Source organism: Desmodus rotundus, chromosome 3, assembly GCF_022682495.2.
Source record: "Desmodus rotundus isolate HL8 chromosome 3, HLdesRot8A.1, whole genome shotgun sequence".
Lineage (NCBI taxonomy): Eukaryota > Metazoa > Chordata > Mammalia > Chiroptera > Phyllostomidae > Desmodus > Desmodus rotundus.
This window is the reverse complement of record NC_071389.1, coordinates 194,243,692-194,267,686: the sequence shown is the minus strand read 5'-3', so window position 1 is coordinate 194,267,686 and position 23,995 is coordinate 194,243,692. Positions and strand designations below refer to the sequence as shown.

The window sequence follows — 23,995 nt, the reverse complement described above, 5'->3', positions numbered from 1 at the left end:
TTCCTGAGCTCCTCGAATGGGTCATGCTGGATGCTGGGCCTCCTCCTCTGCCCTCCTGCCAAGCCATGCCTAGGGTCCAGCTCGTATGCCGCCTGCTGCTGGAACAGAAATGGAGCCATCCCTGACTTCTCCAGGCCCTGAGGAATCTCTGTCTCAGGGCTCCCATTCCTTTGGCAGTTCTGGAGCTGTGGTTACCTGGCTGGAGTCTCAGTGGGCAGTGCAGGCCAACACCACTAGGGGGCACTCCCGCATCACTGCTGGCTTCTCGCCCAGGCCAGGTACGGGGTAGAGCATGGCTGGAAGGTTAAAATGCCTGGGTCCTGCTGGGGGAACAGGCCAGGCTGGGGAAAGGCCTTATGGAATAAGGGGGCATGAAAATGAATCCTCTGAACTCAGATTCTGAGCAAAGCACCCCCTCCTCCCTACCAGCACACACAGCATCTCTTTACCAGGTCCCACAAAACATGACAAGTTGGGGACAGCAGCCATCAATTGATCCTGAGGTTTGGTGAAGGGCAAGGTCACCCATGTGCAGATGCTGAGCCCACCATGATCACCAGACAGCATGCCTGTGGCCCGATCCCCGACCCGCCCCGTACCTCGACCCTTGGTTGACTCTTCCCAGGGAGAGGAGAGGGGCAGGATCACAGGTCACTGGGGCCTCTCCTGGGGACAGTAAGTGCTCTTCAGCCAGAAAGAGCAGTGGTCAGGTGGACAGTGCAACTGCCCCCCTCCAGTCCCCTGGGCCGCAGTGGTCCCTGCTCTAAAATAGGACTGAAGCCACTCCTGCCCTGCCTGCCTCTCCGGAGAGTGTGGCCGGGAGAGCTGCTGCAGACCCGGGAGAGCGGGTTTCCACTGAAACAGGAGAGCCTAACAGGGAGCCTGGCTGTGGTCTCCCGCCCGCCTGCCTCTGTCTGTGCGGACGCGTGTGCTATGAGGGGGCCTGGGCTTTGCGGCGCCTCCTCGCTGGATGGTTCTAGGCAGCAGGGATCCTGCCGGCCCTCCAGTGACTGGTGTCTAATTGCTCCAATCTGTGCCTTCACGCGCTCGCTAGAAAGGGAGAGGAGCCGGCAGCTTCCCAGACAGAGGAGTGAGCCCCAGGCAAGGGAAGGGGGTGTTTGGGGTCCAGTGCCCCCTGTACGCAGCCCCTGGGCTGTGGAGGCCACAGAAACATGGCAGAGGGGTCCTTGTTCCTGGGTCCTCACAGGTCCTGGGGCAAGGAGGGGCATTCATGGAGGAGTGTGGGAGAGTGAAAAGATCCCTGGGTGGGGTGGGGGGACTGAGTAGCAGGAAAGGGGTGGGGATGAGAGAGAATCCTGGTGGGGTTTGGGTCCCGGGGAGATGACTGGGGGCTCCCAAGGGGGCTCCGCCTGTCTGTCTGTGCAAGGGTGCATGAGTGTGTCCCCACAGGTAGCAGCGGCTATATTGCATTGGGCTTCCAGCCCTGCAGGCTTTCCTTGCTCAGCCTCTGGGAACCCCCCCCCCCCCTTGGGACAGAGGGGGCTGGTGCAGCTGGGGCAGGGGGTGGGGCTAGCCTAGATAGCAGCTTAAGGCCCCTACTGCTGGGTTAAAGCGATTACTGTTGGTACGTGTGAGTGAGTGGGTGCGCACGCGTGCTTGTGTAGGAGGATGAGACTAAATTCACAGCCTTTGGTGGCTGCCGAATCCTCGACTCCCCCAAGAAGGTCCAAAATTTGCCTGTGTTGTGGCTCGTCCTTGCCATGATTCCCTCCTCCGGCTGATCTGGTTTTCTCCACGATGCTGAGCTTCCAAACTGCTTCTTTTCCTAGGGGTTCTCTGGCCCTCGGGGTGCAATTTCAGCCAGGGTCAGAGGGGACAGAGTTTGGGACGCAGGGAGCTTCCTGGTACTGCCCTATGACATGGACAAATTGAGATTCTTGACCTTGAGCTTGACAAATGAACGACTTGAAATCACCGCTGATACTTACCTGCACTGACCTAAGTGCGAGGAAAGGCTCTGGGTCGCTCTGTCGGGTGCTAGGAGACTCCCCGCAGGGTTGGGGACGGTGAGAGCAGGGGGTGTGAGCTCAGCGAACGCCACATGCCAAAACCGGTGGGTAAATTCAGTTCCCTCTGACACATGGACAATAAAGAAAGGGCGTTCTCACCGCGAACTTGAGGATGGCCACTGACCCTCATTGCCCCTCCTGGGTAGCTGGCACTGCTCCTGGCTCTCCCCAGGTCCGCTCCCATAATCCCCCTTGGGTGCCCATTTCACAGATGGAGAAAGGGAGGCACAAAGAGGGTAAGGAATTTGCCCTGAGATGACACAGCTCACGGAGCAGCAGTTGGAACCCAGGCTGTTTGGTGCCCTTGGTGACACTGTGCCAGGTGTTGTCACAGGACAGCCCAGGAGGGTGGTTCTGGTGGGGGTTCAGAACTTCTCGCCATTGACTGAGTTTCACGTGGCAAAGGCAGATGAGGAGAAGTTTAAAGGACACTCTTTCGCCCCTTGGCCAGTGTTTGTTTTGTTTGTTTGCTCTTTGTAGCTTTTATCCCGTTCCCCCTTTATGCCCAGGGCTTTGCCAGATCTCCAGCACTGTGTCAACAGCTCCAGCCTCAGATGGGCAGGTCGCATGGAGTGCCATTGCCAGGGACAGGGGCTGGGAGTTGGGACTTGGAGGCTGGTCTGTTGGTCACCTTGGATATCTGAGAGGGAGGCAGGGAAGCTGGGGGTGCATCTCTGAAATGGGAGGCGGGGGGGTGCACAGTAGTACTACCTCACAAGGCTTTTGTGTATCAGTCAGGGATTGCGTCCCATGGCTGGCAAGAGGCTGCAGATAACAGCGAATTCAGGCAGACTGAGGTCTCTCTCTCTCTCTCCCTCTCTCTCTCTCTCACACATACACATAAAAAATGTCAGGAAGTAGGCATCCAGGGTTGGTGATGGTGCGGGGGCTCCACGGTGTCATTAGGGACCCAGGCTCCTGAGCATACGGCTTTCATCTTCAAAGTCACCTCATGCTCCAAGATGGCTGCTGGTTCTCCATCATCACACCTACTTTCCTAGGAGGGGGTGGGAAGAGACCAATGGAATGTTTCCCTTTATCCTGCCTAACAACTTAATGCTTGCATCTTGTTGGCCTCTTCTAGCTGCAAAGGAGGCTGGGAGAACAAATCTTTTGGCCGGGGCACATTGCCACGCGAGTGCTTGTTACTAAGGTAAGTGGGAGACAGGACGTTTTAAGGATACCCTATGATCTCTGCCAGAGTTCAGTAGAGTCCCAGGCACTCCAAGGTGAAGCTCATGCTGTTTTTCTCTGGGTGCTGTGACTGTTTCAGACCAAACAGCCAGAGAGGGTGGGCGGAAGGAGCCCTGGCAGGACCCAGGTCCCTCTGGGCCTGGCTAGTTGGGGGTGTAATTTCCCCTTAGTATCCCGTAGCAGTTCTGGCCTTGGGGAAGGGGGACTGCTGGGCCGCCATGGCGGGGCTGGGGGGAGAGGGAAAGGCTGCTGGGCAGGGGTTCTATGCCTGCTCCCAGAGCAAGTGTGGTGGTGTCAGGGATGGCACAGCTTGTCACTACTGAGCTGGGACATCTGAGTGGTCCACCCTGGGGGGCTGGGGAGAGGTAGGCTGGGGTCTTGGGAATGAGGGTGTAACCTACATGCAGGTCTGGCTGCCTGCAGCTACGAAAGCCGATAGGGGAGAGCTGGGCGCTGCTGTAAACGAAAGTGGTTTATTTTCAGGTGCCAGCCACCTGGAGGGTGGGGAGCTCACGTCTCATAGCCCATCTCCCCCTCTCTGTGTGGGCAGAGGTTTTTATAGGGGGGAGGGGGACAGAACACGGAGACCAAGGGAGGGGCTGCAAAGCTCTCTGTGTGCAGACGACACAGTGTATTCTGACAAGACAAGTGACGGCGCTGTGCGTCATCCTGGCTTAGTCACGCTGGCTTCACGTCATCTCAGCTTCATGTCTTCCTAGTCCCACGGCTGAAGGTCAGCAAGTCTCCCTGAGCTGAGATGCCTGAAGGTCGGAGAGTGTATTTTGAAGTGAGTTCCTAGGATTCTTATGCAAACATGCTGTTTCTCTGCAAGCGACATGTTACGAGTCAGCACTTTCAGAAACAATGTCGAAAGAATGCCGGGGTGCGCGTTACAACTCCCCACTGTTCCAATTTCCCACTGTTACAAGGGGGGCCAGCAAAGGGTGGCCTTTGTGGGAAGACCTCCGGACACTCTCCCGCAGGCCCAGCCCCAGGTGACCGGGCCCAGGGACCTAGTCCATGCTCCCCCCCCTTCACATCCGCGGGGCCCTGGATGGGCTCCCTCATGTCCCTTCCCAGCCCCTAACTCTCCCCAGAAGGCAACCATTCCCCCGACCTCGGTCAGGAGACACTGCTTTTGCCTGCTCTTGCACTTCTTGTGAACATACGGCCTGTTCTCTCGCTGCCTCCTTGCACTCAGCCCGATGCCTGCGGGAGGCGTCCAGGTGCGGCCTGTCGATTCTTTTAAACCGCTGAGTAATTTTCCATTGCGGGGAGAGACCGCCACTGCTTCTCATTCACCCGTGACGACACTGGGGTTCTCTCCTGTCCAGAGCTGTCACGAGTGAAGCGCAGTGAGGGTTCATGGCCAGGCCCCCGCGCACACAGATGCCGTGCGTGCCTAGGAGAGGAACGGCTGGGTCACAGCAACGGTCTACGCTCAACTTTGCGGGAAACCGCCGCACTGTCCCTCGGACCAGCTGAGCCACTGACACTCCCACGGGCTGTGTGGGAGGGCGGAGCCTCATCTTTCCAATCCCGGGTGTCACCGTCCTTCAGGCTCGGCTGTCCTATGGGTGTGAAGGGTAGCTCACAGGGCCCGCGACCTGCGTGTCTCTGACAGCTGCTAACGTTGAAAGTCTCTTCGTGTGCACATAGGCCATTTGGATAGTCTCTGTTCTCAAGTGCTAGTTCACATCTTGTGCCGATTTAAAAAACCATGGCTTGTTTTCCTTGTTGACTTCCAGGGGTTCTTTATACGCGCTAGGGTACTAGTCCTCTGTCAGCTGTGGGTGTCGAATCTGTGGATTGGCTTTTCTTTCTCTTAACGGTGTCTCTTGGTGAACACGAGTTCTTGACATTAATGGAACCCAATTTATCATTTTTTCTTTCATGGCTAAGTTTTTCGGAGTGTCTTGTTTGAGAGAGCTTTGCCTCCCAAAGCAGAGTCTTTTCAACACACAACTCCACCTGACCTCGGCCCCCCTGGCTGCTCTCTGCCTCCTCATCTCCTGTGAGAAGTGCCAGCCCGGGACAGGGGTGAGGACGGCAGAGATGGGACGTGGGATGGGAGATCTGTGGGGAAGTGCAGGGGCTGAAGCCCAGGTCACTTGCCTCCCCAGGTCACCGGCTCTGTGTCCGCCACCCCCTTAGCTTCCCCTCTGTGGATTTGGGTTTATGCTGGGCTGCAAGATTAAAGCCAAAGAGATTAAAAGATTACCTTTGGCTAGGAAGGCAAATTCTGCCTCTTTGCTCTTGGGGCTGTGGTGGAAGGGGGTGGTAAGGGGGGATTAGAGCTGGTACTCTCCCCTTTCTGCCCAGGCCTGGGCCACCTGCACTGTGTGTGGCCTTGAGCTGAGCTGGACAGTGAGCACCAACCTGGGCTTCACTGGGTTCTCCAAGCGTGGCCCCCGGACCAGCCGCCCCAGCATCAGCTGGTAACTGGGTCAGAAATGCAACCTTTAGGCCCCTCCCAGACCTGCTGAGGCCCAAGGACTGGAGGATGAGGGCGTGGGGTGGCAGCGGCCTGGGTTTGAAGCCCTCCAGGGGGTTCGGACCACACTAGGGCCTGCCAACTAGCGCCTTTAATTAGGGCAACAATCGCTCATTTTTCGAGCACTTGACTGTGTCTGCTGGTGACTCTTCTAAAGAGTATGCACCACTTGTGGTGCAGGTACGGTTACTCACCCCACTGTGCACAGAGGAAAACTGAGGCACAGAGAGGTGAAGCAGCTTGCGGAGGGTCACACAGCTTCTAAGGCGCTGAGGCTGGCTCCAGAGGCCGAGGCACTGACCGCTGCCGCGTACTATTTCCAAAGCTTAGCACCGTGTGCCCAGGACCTTTGCACGAGAAGCACACAGTTGTTATCAGCTACTCCCAGGGCTGGTGGCTCCAAAGGGTAACAGCTCTTGGGGGCCCTGGCTCTTAAAGTCCTTTCCCGGCCTCCCCCAGGGCCCACTGAGTCTTTTCTGACCACACAGGGCAACTTACACATTCCTCCTCCTGCCTCCCGGGGCCATGGCTGCTGGGAAGGCCCTGGGTTGAGACTGAGGGGAGGGGCCGATGGGAGCTGACCCCCGCTGCACAGTCAGCCAGACTCAGAGACAGAGACCCAGGGCGCTCCATGGCTCAGGAATTCATTCATGGCTCACTCCATTTCTTCATTCAGTATGTAGTGGTCCCCCCAACCAGAGAGAAGTCGAGGTGGGCAGAAAGCCAGAGGCAAAGAGAAGGAAGGGAGGGGAAGAGGAAACCTGTCCATTAATTTTAAGATTCTCCCTGCCAGCGCCCTCCTGCCTCCAGGGATGGTGAAACCCCCCACCCCAGCGCTGGAAAGTGATCAAGGCCAAGGCTGAGAGGAGGAAGCTGATTTATGGGGGGAGTGCTGGGGAGTGGGAGTGAGTGTGCCAGTGGTGGGCGGGGGGAACAATTCATCACAGCTCCCTAGGAGAGCAGCGAGGGCCAACGCCCAGCTCCTCGGCCTTGGCCTGGAGGCCTGATCAACCATCCCAACTCCCAGCCTCCCAGCCTGCCCTGCTCTCTGCCAGGTCACAGAGAACCCTGCTGTCAGGGGCAGGGGGCAGGGGGCAGCCCCGGCAGCTGCCCCCCACCCCCACTTCTCTTGGGCCTGCAGCCTCTTTGAACCAATGAGTGGGGGTGGGGTGCGGAGGAAGGACTCTTGGGTATAATCCTAGTCAAGTCCCTTCTCTGAGCCTCGGTTTCCTCATCTGTGAAATTGAAACGAGGGCCTCAGCCTTGCAGGGTGGTGGAGGAGGTAAAGCGGTGTGACTGTGTGCAAAGCTCTGTGCCACTGAAGAGGTGACAAGTGTGAGGCTGGAACAAGGGGCCTGCCTCCTGCTGCTGTGCTTGGGTGTACGCTGGTCCCGGGCGGGGAGAGTGTGCTGGGTGCGGGGGCTGCCGGGTGCAAGTGGGCATACACTAGGTGAGTCTGGAGCCGCACGTGCGCTGCGTATGTGCAGGTGTGCGCACACGGGCACGTGTGTGTGTGCAAGTGCACCGACAGCTGTGGGCTGGAGCTCTCACGTAACCCCTCCACCCCTGCCAGTTCAGGAGGACCCCTCTGGGGTGGCGGTGGGGGTGTGGCTGAGTGCTCATGCCCAGGCCCCATCCAGCTGGTTATTTATTGATTAATTCTGCCGCCAGCTGATGAATGCCGAGCCCGTGCCAGGCACAGGCCCTGGGCTGATTTACATAATTAAAAACCATCAGTAATAGAGCCAGGCCGCACCCGCCAACTGCTTCCTCTAGCGTGACAACAGGCTGAGCTTCCCTCCTCCAGCCCACCCTGTCCGCTGCACCCAAAGGCTTCCTTGCCTCCCCGACCCTTTACTCTCCCGGCCTGACCTGTGTCAGTCCCCTGACCTGGGCCGCCCCAGCACCATTATGGAGAGATTGCAGTGTCCTGGGATTCTGGAGTCGGTGACTCCGAGATTCTATTAGTCGATGGTTCTAAGGTTCTTTGATGGAGAGCCTCAGATTATAAGATTCAGCCGTGATCCTCTGAGCGTGTGATTTTTCAAGAGTCTATTACTCTCTGTGACAGAGGGGAAAATATTTGCTCTCAGCAGTCCTGCCTGCTCTTAGGGAGGCGGGGCCGGCATCGGAGGGCCAGGCTTGCTGTGGAGGCCGTGGCGGTTCAGCGAGGCAATCACTGCTTTATAGAAGGAGGAGTTTGTCACCGTAGAGGGCTGAGGCTGGGGGTGGGCACTGCAGGCATCTGGGCAGAGGAAAGGAGGACCCAGGGACAGCGGGGGATGGCTGGAAGAAGAAATCCTTGGTGGCATCCTAGCTGCCAAGAGGGACTTCAGAAAATATCGGGTCCTGTGGAGTGCATGATGTCTGGGTCACCTTCCGTGTCTTCAGAAAAGGCGCCTGCATTTAGAGAGGCAGTTTGGGGCGAAGAGCGTGGTCTGCCCCTCTCACCAGCTGTGTGATCTTGGGGGAGCTACTCAGCCTCTCTGGACTGTAGTTACTTTCTCACCTGGGAAATGGGGCTTGTTATGAGGATTAAATGTTAGCGTCCAGTCCTTAGAATGCAGCCAGCACCTGGGGAACCCCTAGTGAACAGGGGCTATTACTGTGTGGGAGTGGGTTTTGGGGGGAGGTCTTCATCAGGCTGGAGCGGGTTGGTGAAGACAGGTGGACAGGCGGGATGGTCTTCTATCTCCAAAGTAAACCAGCTCCCAGCAGTGCTCAGAGGGTGTTTGTTGAATGAATGAATGTTTTTCTTTTCTCTCAGCCCTTCTCAACCATGGTGCCAGGCTGCAGCCAGTTTAGGCAGGGGACCTGGGACACAAGGCTTTGCTCAGGTGGGTCCCCAGGCCTTGCTCTCTTCTCTCCCACCTGTCCCATCTCTGCCTCTTCCTCTCCATCTCCACAGCCTGGCTCTGCTGCTCAGCAGGAATCCTGCCCCTCCTCAGCCACCTCCCCTGCAGTTTGGGGAAGACAGCGCTGCCCGAGCCTATGTCCACCAGTGTGGCCTGGAAGTGCACTCACGGCCCTGTCCCAGGTGCCCCACGCCTTAGCCCTAGCATCTCTGTCCTCTGATCCAAGACCCCAGAACCGAAACCCCCAGAGCGGCCTTGCTCCGACCTGTGACATCTTGGATTGTACAATGGCGCTAGGAGCCCAGGTGAACCACCCATCTTAGGTAAAGTTAGAAAAGATTTGTCATTATTTAAAAAATCTAAAGAAGCTATGATGGAAATTAATGATAGAACGCAAGATGGCGCAGCCGCTGTGGAAAACAGCCTGGCAGTTCCTCGAAAGGTTAAAATCAGAGTTGCCGTATGAGCGAGCAGTTCTGCTCCTAGGTACACGTTCAAGGGGGTTTGAAAGTGCCCTGAAAGCAGAGACGCAAATACCTTGTACCCCAGGGCTCACTGCAGCATTAGTCACAATAGCCAACGTCCACCAACAGATGCGTGGATAAACCAAACACAAACCACGTGAAGAAGATACACAGCGTGGAATATTATGCAGTCTTAAAAAAGGAATGGCTTCTGATGCTACCACACGGAGGAATCTTGAAGACATCACGCTAAGGGAAAGAAACCAGACACAAAATGACAAATCCTGTATGATTCCACTTATCTGAGGTACCCAGGATATAGTCAAATTTATACAGACAGAGAAAGGAGAACGGACAGTCCCAGGGGCCGGGAGAGGGAAGGGGGGAGGTTGTGGTGCACGGGGACAGAGTTTCAGTTCTGCAAGACGAGGAAGTCCTGGAGACGGAGGGAGGCGATGGTGGTACACTGTGTGAGGGTACTCGGTGCCACTGAGCTCAGTGCGTGAAGATGGTCAATGTCGTTGTGTGTTACCACGGTAAAAAGGGTTGGTTATTGAGAGATGATTTTGTTTGTAATCCTTCTCTGTTTTTTATTTTCATTGTTTAGTGTTCACCATCAATCCCCCAGGCCCCTGTGTTCCTGGCACATAGTAGGCCTGCAACCTTTGCTTGCTGAGTGGACAAATGGGCCAGGCCCCCTCCCCACCCAGTCTGGCTCGGCGACGAGCCAGCTCGACAAGCAGCTCGTGGTTTCCATCCAAGCAGCTGCTTTCCTTTTACTCTTGATTTCACACACCAGAGAACCCATCACTCAGCCACAGGTGGCCGGAGACGGGGGCACAAGTGCCTGGCCCTGGGCTTTGAAGATTGGACACAGTCCCTGAGGTGACAAAGAAGTGATTTCTCGCAGAAGCCTCTTTCTAGAGCCCATCAGAAGAGAAAAGCCACGCACAGCACCCTGGAGAGCTGGCAAATCACCGGGACAAACAGCCCGCACTCCACTCCGCTTTGGTCACATTTCACACTGGAGAGGATTAGGGCTCCTCGGTGGCAGTGACTCTTGGATGGGGCTTTGATATGCTCATTGCCACGGCATTCATTGATTTCTTTGATTTCTCCCCGGAGCAGTGGAGAAAATCATCAAGGGATGGGACAGAGTCAGCCTCTTGGGGATCAAGCAATGCGCCCCACCGTTTGGGCTTATGAAACCTGGCATCTTTGCATCAGCTGCGAAAATTCTACTTTGGCCCTGTGGCAGCAGAATCAGATGGCTCAAGGTGCTGGCCCCGCAGCCAAGTCACGTTTCTTAAAACCAGACAAGCGGCTCTCACTGGTGCGGCTGGGTCGCAGAGACCCCTGACCCCTCCCCTCATTTACGAAAATTGGACGTGCACGCTCATTTGCTAGCGAGGGTGGCGCAGGTTGGAAAAGCAGATCCTCGTTTGGCCCGTCTCCTTGGACAGCTGGAGCCAAAGATGTCCACTCGGTGGCCTTGGTTTGATTGCACCAATTTTCTCAAATTCTCTCGGTGCTGAATGAAGATCGGGAGGCACATTGTTGCCCGCCAGCTGCTCCCTGTGAATAGCGCTGAGCGTTGGCATCCTGAGCGAGGGCCTCCATCCTCAGAGCGGTGGCTGTGCCCTCCCTCGCAGGCAGGCCACACGGTGACCGAGCGCCAGCCTGGTCTCAACGCCTTTTTCCGGAATCCATTGTAGCTCACAAAGTAATCGTCAGCTGAGCCGAAAGTGTCCATGCCGTGTCCATCGCACAACGTCCATGCCGTGTGATGGATGGGACCCTAGTAGACTGTGGAGTGCACATCCCTCGTGGGTGCAGGGCGGGCTGCGGGTGATGGGAAGTCCAGCTACAAATGCTTTAATAAAGGCGCAGTCCTGAGACGTAGGTCTGTCTGCTACAACAACAGACAAAGTAACTGATTTAAATAAGATAGAAATTTCCTCTCTCCCTCTCTCCCTCTCTCTCTCCCAGTCTTGTCTGAGCCTAAGGTGGCCAGTGCTGATAGGTGGAGGCCTGCCTTCCTTAGCCCGTGGGCGGCTCCACCGTCTGGGTTAACGTGGCTGCTCCAGCTCCTGCTGTTGGGTTCCCATTCTAGCCTATGGTAAGGGAAGAAAAATAAAGGAGAGGTCCACACTTTTCCTTAGGAAATTGCACAGCTCATCTCTGCTCTCATTGGCCTGAATGCAGTCAAATGGCCACGCCTGTCTGCATGGTAAGCTGGGAAATGTAGTCTTTATCTGGGCATCTATGCATTCAGCAAAACGTTGATTTCTGTAGAAGGGGAGAGTGGACATGGGGGGACAACTAGCAGTCTCTTCATGAATTCAGTGACTAGTGCTGCCCCCCACAGTGGTGAAGGAGTGGTGGATAAGACATCCCACATCCTTACCAAAAGGTTTCGGGGAGGGGTGGTCCGCGGTGTCCAATGTGGCTGACAGGACAAGTCAGAGGTGAGGCGAGGGCCTGGTGGCCTTGACAAGGAGTGGGGGTAGGGACAAAGACCGCGGGGGTGAGCAAATAGAGACGGGTCTTTAGGCATTTTTCTTTCTATAAAGGAAAGGAGAGAAATGGGGTTGCAAATGTGAAGTACATAGATTATTTTTTAAAGATTTTATTTATTTATTTTCAGAGAGGGGAAAGGAGGGAGAGAGGGAGAGAAACATCAATATATGGTTGCCTCTCACATGCCCCCCACTGGGGACCCAACCCGAAACCCAGGCATGTGTCCTACACTGGGAATCGAACCAGTGATCCTTTGGTTCACAGGCTGGCACTCAATCCATTGAGCCACACCAGCCAGGGCGCTCAGATTTTTAAAGATAGGGAAATAGCAGTGTGTGTGTGGTGCTGTGAATGATCCTGGAGAGGAAACAGGGACGATGAGGATGTAGGAGAAAGAGGGGACATGCAGGAGGAGCATCCATGAGGGGGCGTGAGGGGTGGGGTCCAGGGCACCATGGAGTCTCAGCCTCAGGGGAATGTGGGCATTGGTGGAGCCTCTTCTCTCATTGCTTCTGTCTCCTTAGTGAGTCAGAACACAAGGCCGTCGATGGCTTGGGTGAAAATGGAAAGGAGAGATTGGCAGTTTGGGGAGAGAGGAGAAGGTACATGCCTGCCACCCAGAAACTATTTTCCTCCTATGACAAGCAGCTTTGAGGGGGGGCAAGATGGCTGCCACGGTTGGCTCCAGCATTATGCCGGAATTCCAGGCAAGAAGGGGAAAGAAATGTGGGGCCCCACCAGTCGTGCCTAACTTCTTTTAAAAGAAAAGACAAACTTTCTTAGACGCCCACCAGCTGTTTTCTGCTTCAATCTCACTGGTCAGAATTGGGTCACATAGCTACCCCTAGCTGCAAGGGAGGCTGGGAAGTCAGGAATAGGATTCTCAAGACTGGCTGGGCGCAGGACACATGGCCTCTTTGAATGCAGCCAGGGCTCAGCTAAAGGAAAGAGGGAGGCTTGCGGGCCATGCCCTCCCTTCTATGTGCCAAAGCCTGAGATGCCCTCCCCAGCAGCGGTCTTGTGCGTCTGTCCATAAAGGGAAATATCAGCCAGCATGCACGTGTGATGATGACATCATTGGCCATTAATTTCACCGAACCCCTGCCCCCAGTACTCCCAATAGTGGTACTTGATAAACAATAATTTTGTCAATAGCTGAATCGTTTTTTTTCCCTGACTTGTCACTCACTTTGTGGCTGGCTTTATAAATGTCCCGGCAATTGGATGGTCTGTGCCTGGTTTTTCCATGAGGCCAGCCACCTTTAACAGCACCTCTGTGGTTTCGGTCCCTTCGCTGCCTCTAGCGATGAAAGTCATCAATTTTGTGTTGGAAAGCTTTATTTTGTGCTTGTTCTAGAAACACTCCATTGGTTTCCCAGAGCAATGCCTTGATTGTTTTGCGGGGAGAAAGATGTGCAAACTTCAAAGGCTCCTGGCCAGCACTGGATGAGCTGACTGAGAGACCCCACACTGGTCCCAGGGATGACACAACTCCATTTTTGGGGTATTCAGAGTTGCACTTCCTATTTTTACTTTTCTCCTTTGCTTCTACAAAATCATACCTCTCTAAATCAGCACATTCCACAGGCATATCAAATCCTATTCGCTATTTAGCGTTACGCCTTCCTCTGGATGATAGAATTTTTGTTAATATTTTCATGTCGACTTGCATGTTTCAATAAATCATTTTGCAGACCAATCCCTTTCTTTCATTTGGGGCTGCAGCACAACAGCAAAGGCGTTCGAGGGCTTGCTCGGCGCCAAGCACAATTCTAAGTGCTGGCTGTGTATTGTGGTCGTTTAAAAACGGGCTCCCAGTGTTCTGACACTCCTGTCGAGAGGCGGCATCTCTGTCCCTTCCACTTTAATCAGGGCTGCATTAGTGACTCACCGGTCACCAGCTGAAGGCAGTGGAAGCGATGTTTTGTGATTTCCAAGGCCAGGTATGGAAAGACCATGTCATTTCTGCCTGTTTTTCCAGGGACTGTGGTTCTGGGGGAAAGTCAGTGACCACGTAAAAAGCCCACCGACCCCGATGCTGCCAGGCTGGAAGCAGACACCTCATTCCCCAGCTCCAACAGAGCCACCAGCCTACAGTGGACACCGGGTGCCAGCCGTGTGAGTGAGCCATCCTGGAGGCCCAGTGCAACCCGGCCAAGCATTCAGGTGGCAGCGGCCTCAGTTGGCATCTGTCTCCACCTGCATGAGGACCCCGAGCAAGAACCGCCCACCTGAGCCCTCTCAGAACCCTTGACCCACGACACTGTGAGCCCCATACGACGGTTCTGTGCGCTCTCTGTTGTTTTTTTGTGCCTCTCGAATTTTTGAGCAGCAATAGTAATCAGAAGACATAGGACTCATTTGGTTCCTGTTTTCTGATGAAGAAATGGAGCCCCAGAGAGAGCAAGCAGCTTGCACAGGTTTTCATGGCAGAGAAGAGACGCACGCTGGCAGGCTGACTCTAATGTTCAGCCTCTTGACAATAAGGGAGGGGAAGCAACGTCAGCAAACAAGCAATAGCGCACAAAATGGGAACACGTGCCAGGCTGGCTCACAGCGCCCTGTTGAGGGAGGGCAGTGCCTTCGGACCTGCTGTCGGAGGCGGATCGATTGCCTTGGCAGCACGGAGCACCTTTAAGAAGGGAGCAATTACGACAACAATCACAATTCATTTCACATTTCATACTGGCAAATTGTGAGTGAGTGAAATTCTCCCGATCCTTCTTATTTCATCTAAAACCTCCCAAGTGCCCGGGGACGTCAGGGTCTGGAGACCATGCGAGGGAAGCCCTGGCCTGTCGACTCTCAGCCTTGGAGGCGCGGCAGCCCAGAAGCTTCCTGGCAGAAACATATGAGAGTCATAAAATTTAAGGACATCAATTGTAACTGTAGGAAGCACCTTGGAGTTCATCTCATCCAACCTTTCACCCACGGCGAGCCGGGGAAAAGCCATGTGAGAGCACGTCCGGCGCTCCGAGCAGTGTAGGCGGGCAGCTTGTGATTAACCGAGGAATTGTCCAGAGAATGTGGCAGTCAGACCACAGGGTGCGGGTGGTCCCTGGGGGCTGGGGACAGGGACAGCTTCACGGGCATGTGGCCGGTACAGTCCTTCCCATTGATGTCGGGCAGGGCCTCCCCACCTGCCCTGTGACAGTCACACTGGGTTTCTGTCACTTGCCACCACAAGCCCTGCCTGATAACTTGCTCTCAAGTTGTTGTGAGGATTCGCCGGCGTTTGTATATAACCTGTAAATGGTGAGGGGTGTTGTCATCTTCTCCAGGAGTCTGGGCCTGGCCCGTACCCCAGCCTGCTGGTCTGGAGCCCTGATGCCAGCTGGCCTTACTCCCCTCCCGGCTGAAGACAACCTCCCACCTCCAGGCCCGCGGGCTCTCCTCCTCCTCCTCTTGGCGCTGGGAGCGGAGTCTGCAACTCTTGTTCTGCTCTGCTCCTGGAAAGGCATCGGGGAGGGGGAAATGGAATTTGGTCTCTAGCAGAACATTCCCTCCTCAGAAGTGGGATTTTGCCAGACCCAGCGAAATCAAGGTGAGGCTGGGTGTCTGGGGTGCTGTTTGTCTAGTGCCTGTTTTGAGAGCGAAGTGCCGGGGCTGTGGAGACTGGCCCCACATGAGGCAGGTTGGGGAGCAGGACCCACGAGGGGAGGCTTCTGAGAGACCACCAATGGAGCAATCAGAAGGATTTGAGTGACAAAGGACAGAAGCTGCTCTTTTATCTCAGGTCTGGGCTGTGGGCCAGGGAGAGAGAGACAGCACCAGGGAAATGCAGGGCCTGCACTGCAGCCACCTTGCCTGGCAGGCGGTGGTGGGTGAGTAGGGGTGAAGGGTCACCTAGACCCGGGCTGCGAAGGGCCTCCTGAGCTGGAGGAGGGACAAAGCAAGGTCCGAGGTTGCCTTCCTGAGGTTCAGTTGGCTGTGCTGTTCTGGCCATTTAGTGACTGTCCCTTCCAGGTGCCCTGCTTGCCTGCCCCTCCCTACCTATCAGACTGGCCAGCTCGAGCACCTCTTCTTGTGTGAGGTTTATAGGTTTATTTTGCCCAGTGCCCCAGCCGTGGCCCCCAGGGCAGGATTTGCCTTTCTTTTCTTTTTTAAGATTTTATTTATTTATTTTTACAGAGAGGGCAAAGGAGGGAGAAAGAGAGGGAAACATCAGTGTGTGGTTGCCTCTTGCACACCCCCTACTGGGGACCTGGCCGCAACCCAGGCATGTGCCCTGACTGGGAATCGAACCAGCGACCCTTTAGTTTGCAGGTTGGCACTCAATCCACTGAGCCACACCAGCCAGGGCCAGAGTTTGCCTTTCTGTTCTCTGAACATTTTCTTTCCTCACCTGGTAACCACCCCTTCCCCTCCCTCCCTCCCACTCCCCCTTCTTTCCTTCCTTTACTCAGGCAGGAACTTGATCACTTTATTTAGCTAATGATTTGAGAGCGCCTGTGCACACCAACCTGAGCAGAGGTGAGCGGGACAGACCGAGCCCTTGTCCCCGTGCAGCGGTGGGGAGGGAGGGGCTGGGTTAGGGTACATTCTGGAGGCAGAGCTGATAAGAGTTGCTGATGGATCATATTTGGAGGGAGCCCAGGCTTCATCAAGCTGACCTCTGGGGTTTGGGCCTGAGTGACTTGGTAGTGACCACACACACCTGTCATTCCCCACAGAGCCTTGGGGACACAAAGCAACTCGCCCATGCACAGGGACCTTCAGACTCTTGGTTGCTAGACTGAGAGAACGAGAGCTGTACAGGGAAGGTTCTGGGAACGAGGAGCTCCGTGGGGGCTGCGAACAGGAGGCCACCCTAAGAACCCCGCTCCGCAATCCTGCAGCCCCAGCGTCTCTGTCAGCAGGGAAGCCCGGTGGCCTTGCCTCTTCCTCTCTGTGCACTCTTGCCCAATGGCTCAGCATCTCTGAGCCTCATCAGTGACATGGGAATAATGACACTAAGTCCCTCGTAGGGTTGTCATTATTCACAGGGACTTTAATTCATGGGGAGCACTTGACATTGAGCCTGAAGGAGAGAGTAACCGCCCCCTTTCGAGCTATTATTATGACTCTGGGTAGAATTGTGGCTGGGTTGCAGAGAACTCCAGATGTCAGTGGAAGGAGTTGGTATTCTCCTCCCTGGAGTCAGAGCCTGGAAGTTTTTGAGCAGAGGAAGAACAGAAGGAAACCAGCCAGTCAGCGCCTCCCAGTCCCTGCAGCATCCGGAGCCTCGGAGCCAGCAGCAGGTCAGCAGTGACAAGCCTGGCTACAAGGCCAGTGAACTCCAGCTCCCGGGGGCCTCCAGCTGCCCCAGTTCCGGACCCAGGCAGTGGAAGTGGGCCTGCCCCCCGCCTCCAGCTTCCCTCCGGGTAGAGCCAGATAGATGGTTTAATAACACAGGCTGCCTGGCTGACCTCATGGCCGCTGAGCCAGCTGAGACTCACGCTACCCCCCGCTGGGGCTGCAGGGCCCAGGCCTGAGGCTCCGGCAGGGTTTCTGGACTGCAGAATTCTGGAACCCCCCATGTCTGGGCTCTTAGACCCAAATGGCACACTCCCCCCAAGTGCTGGGCTCAGTGGCCTCTGGCTAGTGGGCAGCAGAAGTGAGGTATCTGCAGAGAGCCCGGAGGCTGCCCCCACCCCCTCCACCTCATCCCGGGGCTGTTTCAGAAGAGACTCCCGGCTCGGAAGGCTGGGGGACAGTGGTCTGTCCCAGGGCTGTGTGTGGCTGCAGACCCCACCTGCTCTGGGGAGCAGGCCTCTGCAGGGTGAGGGGACACTCTCAACCTGACCCTTGCACCATTGGGTAAGGAGCTCATGAGAGCCCTCCCCAAGCACCCTGGTGGGGGGCTGGGTACCCCGGGCACGGACGGAGTCAGACATGGCTGGGTCTGGGGGTTGTTCACCAGGACAATCAACAGGGGGACTCCCGTTCCTTCCCTGCCCCGGGTCCACTGCAGGCCTGCTCTGCTGAATCTGGTGGGGAGGCAGCTGTCCCACCTCACCATTCAAGAATCTCAGCCCTAAGCCAGGCAAGCAGGGTACCTCGGCACCCCTAATGAGGTTCCCTCCCTAAGGACCCTCCCATAACGATTTTTCGGTCAGAAGGGTATCCACCTGGACAATTCAAAATGTCCCCCAGAGTGTGGCCTTGGCTCCTGGCTGTCATAGACACCCTCTCATGTGGTGGTGGGGGGGGGAGGAGGGCATGGCACATACATACCCAGCCACCCTTTCCGCTTATCTAGCCTCATCAGGAAACTTGCACATATTTTTCATGCCCCATTGGCCTTGGGCTGCCCTTGACTCGTGGACTATGCATCTGAGGACTAGAGACTCTCCGAATTAGAGGATCTCAGGTCCTCAGGCTGGGGGACCCATGCCCCTAGTTCTGTGTTTGCCTTTGCTAGTCTGGACACAGAGCAGAGGCTTTCCTTAGCTTCCCCAAAGGTAACTAACTGATTGATCTCCGGCCAGTTGGCCCACAAGATGCTCCCGACAGTACCTCCCTCCTGGCATTCCCTCCTGGGTGGCCCCTCCCACCGTGAACAGGGCAGCGTGTGTGACCAATAGGAAATCGGGAACAGGACGTCTTGAGACTTCGGAGGATGGGGTCACACAAGGCACCGTGGCTTCCGCCCTGTTCCCGCTCTGGGGCAAGCGGCTGCCACACTGCGAGGACACTCGAGCAGTCCTGCTGAGAGGTCCATGTGGCAGCGAGCTGAGGCCTCCCGCCAGCGGCCTGCACCGGCTTGCCAGCCGTGAGTGTGAGCCTGCGCCCCCTTGGAAGCAGCGGACCCTCTAGCCCCAGCCCAGCCTCCCGATGGGCGGAGCCCCGGCCGAGCAGCCTGCCTCAAACTTACTGGAGAGTTTGAGCCAGCATCACCACCTACTCCTAAATTCCTGACCACAGGAACTGTGAAATAACTTTTTTTTGTTTGCTAATTTAAGCCACTGCATTTTGAAGTGATTTGTTACCCAGCAACAGATGACCGATAGGATACACATGTAGACTTTCCTGGGGGAAGGGAAGGTGTACGGAGGCTGAGTGGGGGAGGGGCTTCAATTGCACACTCCACAGAAAAACAACTTTAAAATCCCTTCCAAATGTGTGTGTTCTCCAAAGTCCCTTCACAACCAGGCCTCCTCTGGGGGCTTCCCTTCCTCTCACCTTCCTCCTAACCTGTGGTCTCCTTTCCTGCCTCCCATCCAACCTCCTGCTCCAAATCCTCTCCTCCTGGAACGGCCCAGGGGTTGTTTACACCTTCAAGCTAGCATACCCTGACCTGTCGTGGAGCCCAGCACAAGGAACACCCTAGATAAAGGGCCCACCTTCCTGAGAAGGCAGCTCCCTCTCCTTATCTCCGTATTCCATTGGGATGTTGCCACAGCAGGCAGGGGGCAGGGGATTTAGGCAGGAAATCTTCCTTTTCTCTTTTCCCTCTGGGTTCTGTGTCTCCTCACTGCTGTGTGTCCCCAGGGATGGTGGCCCCAGTCCCAGCCCTGGAGGCACAGCCGAAAATCTTTTGGGTCTGGATGTAAAACAGGGATGTGATGCCCCGTACACGCTCCTGTGTGTGCGTTTCTCTGAAAGAGTCGCCTCACCTAATTTTCTTAGCATCGATGCAGAGTGCCACGCCGACCCAGCAGAACAAAATCCACCTAAGTACCAAGGGCGGGGCTTGTCCACCTTAGTCCACGAAGCTTTTAGCATTTGTGTCTCCCTCTCGCTCTGGCTGCTCTGTTCTCTAAGCTCAGCAGAAAGGAAGATCTGGAAAGCGTTCTCATGGCGGTGTGCCCGGGGCCGTGGGGTCATCGGGATGTGAGCCAAGGCAGTTATTGGTGGGCTGGTGGAGGCGGCTCCCAAGCTGGGAGAGATGGGGGTCTGGGGTTCAGGACAGGGGTCCAGGCAGCTGGAAATACCTGCCTGTCACCTGGCACTGAGGCTTCTGGGATGGCTGTTTGTCCTGCTCACACGTCAGCACTCCCCCCAGGACTCAACTAGCCCAGCTGGGGACAGGGGGAAGACCTGGATTCACATTCCTGGGGACTGTACATGATAGTGGGAGAGAGGAAACGGGGGTGCTGGTGGGAAGGGGAAGGGGAGAGATGCTGGGTGTCCAGAACAACCCCCCGAAGTCCAGATGGGTGACTTATTAATGAGAATGATGTATGAAAGGGCCCTGCAGGATGCCTGGCCCCGAGTGACCCTGATGCACGATGCTCCTGCGACAGAGGTCATGGAGTGAGGAGCGAGGAGGGGAGGACACGTAAGCGTGAATAATAATGGGGTGTGGTGCTCGCTGTCATTAAGGCCTACACAGCATGGTCTGGGAGCCAGTGCAGGAAGGAGTAACTTGGCCCGCTTAACTTAGGGGTGGTCGGGGAGCCTTCATGGAGGAGGCGGCCTTTGAGCAGTACCTGATGACAGACTGGAGGTAGACGAGTGGGGAAGGAACGTGAGGCGAGGAAAGGCTTCCAGGCTGAGGGGACAGCAGGATCCAAAGCACACAGGTGTGGAGATTACGGGAGGAAAGATACAGGGCATGTCTGGAAAGGGCAGGCCCTGCAGTCGCTGGGCCCCAGGGCCCGTGTGGGCTGAGAGGAAATGGTGCGGGAGAGGTAAGCAAGGGCTCAGCTGCAGAGCGCCTGGGTTTGACTCCCTAGCAGATAAGGTGCGCAGGTCGTCTCTGTCGCACTTAGGCAGACATCGCCGATTGATCGTGACGATTGATCGTGACGCGGGAGCTGCTGGGCAGCTGCGGCTGATCCTTTGATTCCGTGAGAAGTGAAACATGCTGCATCTCTGCCTGGGCTCTGGGGAGCTAAGAGAGGCTTTTAAAAAGGGGGCGGCGGGGGCGTTGTTGCAGGCGTCCGGGTGAAAGGTGGTGAGACCTAACCTAGGACAGTGACTATGGGGATGGACAGGTTGCTGCCCACGATACTGTCTCAACCTACCTGACCACCTGGAGATTCCAAGCAGTCTCCTCATGACGCCCCCTCCCCCTAGGCCTGGGCAGGGTGCTCGGGATCTGGTGCGCTGTGCGTGTATGCCCCCCCCGGGCTCTGTTATTGAGGAGATCGCTGCCTTTCTGGGCCCACACTATCCAGCATGGTTGCCACTAGCTACATGCGGCTATTGAAATAAAGATTAATTGAACAAAAATTAAAAATTTAGTTCCTCAATCCCAATAACCACAATTTCAAGCACTCGACAGCCACATGTGGTGTGTGGCTGCCGCACTGGACAGACAGACATGTGACATTGCCACTGCCGCAGAATGTTCTACGGGACAGTGTAGAGAAAGGTCAGTTGGGCATCCAGACGGTGTGGTCCACCACGACCCTTGGTTAGCCCAGGCCAGCTCCATCCTTTCTCTCCCGACATGCTGACTAAGTTACAAGGTCGAAAGGCTGGCCAATTTATGTCTGCCTGGTAAGGGGAAAGTCTCCAAAGTGAGAATCTTGGAAAGTTTTAGAGCTCAGAAGCAGCTGAGAGCTCATCGGGCTAGACCTGGAGGTCCCAGGAGGGAAGGGAGTGCCCACAGGCTCAGAGAGGGGAGTGACTTGCCCTTTGGCGGATGACTGAGAAAGTCATGCAAACAGAACCAGAACAGGCCTTTTTTGCCCCCTGCTACTTGGTATTCCTTGGGATCATTGCTCAGTTTCTTGGTCGGAGTGAGGGAGCGGGGTGGGGGGTGGGGAGGGGGTGGCTAGGGAGTGGGGGGATCTCCGCCACTGCCCACCTCTGAAGGTAAAGCCGCAGGCTCGAGGGTGAATTGCCAGCTCTCTGCAGTTGCACCCTAGATCCGTCAGAGGGCGCAGGGGCCGTTGGGTCTACGCCCGAGGTGGGCGGGGCGGTAGGGAAGTCTCTTGGAGCAAGGACTTGGGGCTGGGATCCTGCTTCAAGTCCGGCCCCACTCGAAGGACATACATTATGATTCCATACGACCCCTGCGCTCTAGGAGGGCTCAGTTTAGAGGGGAGAGACAGCATAATGACTTGTTTGGTCTGCAGCGAGGGGCCTTGAAGGGTGGGTAGGAGTGTGCCGGGCAGCCTGGAGTGCAATTGTGGAGAGCAGAGGAGGACAGCTTAAGTCTGTCTCCTATTGGGAGGAACAGTGTCCCGCACCCAGCGCTTGTCTCACCTCCAAGCGCCACCCTGGACTCTCTTTCCTGTTTTCAGATGACAGGAGAGAGGACTTTCTGACAGACTTTCTGCTCTAGTAATACCCAACTTCGTGGAGTCCCGGTGCACCTACACGAAGCTGTCTTACACCCCTGTGCCTTTGCACATGCTGTTCCCGCAGCCTGGGACATCCTACTTCATCTTCTTCAGCTGACCAACTCCTGCTCATCTGTCAAGATTCAGTTCAGGCAGTAGCTTCTTCTGGGGAGTCTCCCCGATTCCCGGCCTGGATGAGATTCTCCCGCTGGGAGTTCCTGCAGCCCTGGCTTAACTACCTGAGAGCAGGCGCTGGTGCATGCGGCTCCGTCAAAGTGATTGAGATGCACAGGGCCTGCTCTAGGCAGAGCTTCAGCGTATTAGTTACTGGTCCCAGCACGGAGAGAAGGCGTTTGTTTTGTTTCTTCCCGCAGTCTCCCCACCGGGAGGGAGGAGGCTGCGTGCGCCCCGCACTGTGCCCAAGTGCAGGGGTACAGGCCCCAGGTGCCAGAACTTCTTTCTGCATCTCTTCCTCCTAGCAGTTACCCTTTGCAGGTGGTGCATATGGTGGGTGCCAGTGGCAAACATCCCTGGGCAGCCACAGAGCCTGTATACCCCTGGGCATACTCCCCAGTTGGTGGGGAAAGGCAGTGAGCGACAGCCAGAGCCCTGGCACAAGGGTAGAGAGCCCGGTCTGGAGCCCGATGTGGTCTCTGCCAGCTAGCCTACGTGTGACCTTGGAGGTGTCATTCCTCCCACCGAGCCTCAGTTGTCGCGCCTGTAAAAATGGGAACGCAGCAGTCACACTTCTTGGGTCGCCAGCGGTTGAGCACGGGACACGGGCAGCTGGAGAGGGGGTCAGCAGGGATTGGAGGGGTCCACCCATGGCGATTGAGCCCAGGGGGCGCGAATGTCCTCTGGCGGGCGCTGGGGGGCGCTGCGCACCTCCCGCGGCCCGCCCCACGTCAAGTTTGTCTTTAGCTGTTGAATGCGCCGGAGGCAACCGCGGCTGGACTGGGGCCCCGAGGGGTGAGCGGGGCTGGGGAGCGGGGCAGGGCCGGGGAACGCGCCCGGCCAGTGACCCGGGCTCTGCGGTCCGCGGGACCACCGTCGCCGCCTCTCCGGGCACTGCAGCTGCAGCGGTGGAGCCAGGCGCTGCCCCCGCCGCGCGGGTGTGTGTCTGTGAGTGTGCGTGTGTCCGTGGAAGGATCCAGTTGGGAGAGGGGGCGGAGGGGCCTCGCTGCAGAAAGGCCTGTGAAGGGAACGGGTGCCGGGGCCGCGAGGGCGGACGGACAGACGGCAGGCCTCGGCCCTGACGCCGGCTGCGCTTGGCCCCCTCCCGGCGGCTGGCCCCGCCGAAGCAGAGGCGCGGCGGCAGGAGGCGGGGGTGGCGGTGTCTGCGCGCACACGCTCGCTCACAGACACACACACACACGGGACACGCCACAGACACACGACACGCGCCGAGCCCGCCGGGCACCGCGCACACCCGCACCCGCACTCACACTCACACTCACGCGCAGGCCCCGCAGCAGCCGCTGCTGGAGGCGGCGCTCGGCCCGGATCTCGGCTGGGGCTGGAGGTAAGTGAATTCCTCCGGATCGGAGCGCCCGCGGCCGGGGGAGACGGGGAGACGGCGGGAGTGGGGGCTGAAACCGAAGGGCACCCCCTCCGCCGGTAGGGGTGAGGCTTGGAGGGGGACACAGCAGGGGGAGAATGAGACGGGGAAACCACCCCCACTGCCTCCTGGGTCTGGGGATCCCTGTGAAACCCCCGGGGACCGCCCTGTGCTGGCAGTGTGTCGGAGTGGCGGTGGTGGTGGGCGGAGGCGGGAGGACGAGGAGGACGGGAGGACGAGAGGACGGTCGTGAGGTGAGAATTTCTGGGGGGTGGTGCAGAGCCTGGATGGTGGACGGCAGCGCCAGCCACACCGCACCTCTCTGCCCTCATCTTTCTGAATCAGGGGCTCACGCCCCCCTCTTTCACGGAGTGCTGCCGGGGTCGAGGAATTCATCTTCATAGCTGGTAAGGGGGCTTTGATCCGTGCTGGGTGGCAACTCGGGTGAGCGGTGAGGTCGGGGTGGGGCTTTATCCCCTCCCCCCTCAAGGAGGGCAAGGGGTTTGGTAAAAGGACTGGAGTTGGGGAGTGGGGGCCACCAGGGGCATGGGGACCCTTGCAAGGCTTCGCCCTTTCTCTGGGGCGCTGGAGTGGGGCAGGCAGCGAGGCAGCCCCCCGGGAAGCAGCGGGAATGGGCAGAGACTGCGGCTCCGGCAGGGCCGG

At 57.0% G+C, this 23,995-nt stretch overlaps 1 protein-coding gene across 7 annotated transcripts in view; it reads left to right on the top strand.

Annotated features, from left to right (window-relative positions):
• Positions 1-22,705: 22,705 nt before the first annotated feature.
• The window catches only part of ELFN2 (extracellular leucine rich repeat and fibronectin type III domain containing 2), a 48,322-nt gene continuing 47,032 nt past the window's right edge, over positions 22,706-23,995 (top strand). For 2 of the 7 annotated variants that reach the window (XM_053919532.1, XM_071221095.1), the window contains exons 1-2: positions 22,707-22,743; positions 23,238-23,296. The gene's annotated coding sequence lies outside the window, so the exon portion shown is untranslated. Of the gene's footprint in view, positions 22,744-22,766; positions 22,887-22,997; positions 23,297-23,612; positions 23,740-23,995 lie in introns of those variants that run through there. The other 5 variants (XM_053919537.1, XM_053919533.1, XM_053919534.1 and 2 more) reach the window with 5 other exon arrangements.